Raw genomic sequence first — 212 nt, forward strand, 5'->3', positions numbered from 1 at the left:
CGTGTTATTTGCATACATGCAAATTTTAGTCACAGTGTGAATAGTGGATCTCTGAAAAGTAGCACTGCAGCATTTTAGAGTGTGATAAATTTCCACTTGGACATCCGCGAGTCATGAGTCCACAATCCTAGGAAACAGAAACGATTCTGGTGCGGGTATAGAACTTCGATAGCTTTGGTGCAGAACATGAATTGTCCGAAATTGATACCACT

This window comes from Plasmopara halstedii (genome assembly GCF_900000015.1).
Source record: "Plasmopara halstedii genome assembly, contig: Scaffold_110, whole genome shotgun sequence".
NCBI lineage: Eukaryota > Oomycota > Peronosporomycetes > Peronosporales > Peronosporaceae > Plasmopara > Plasmopara halstedii.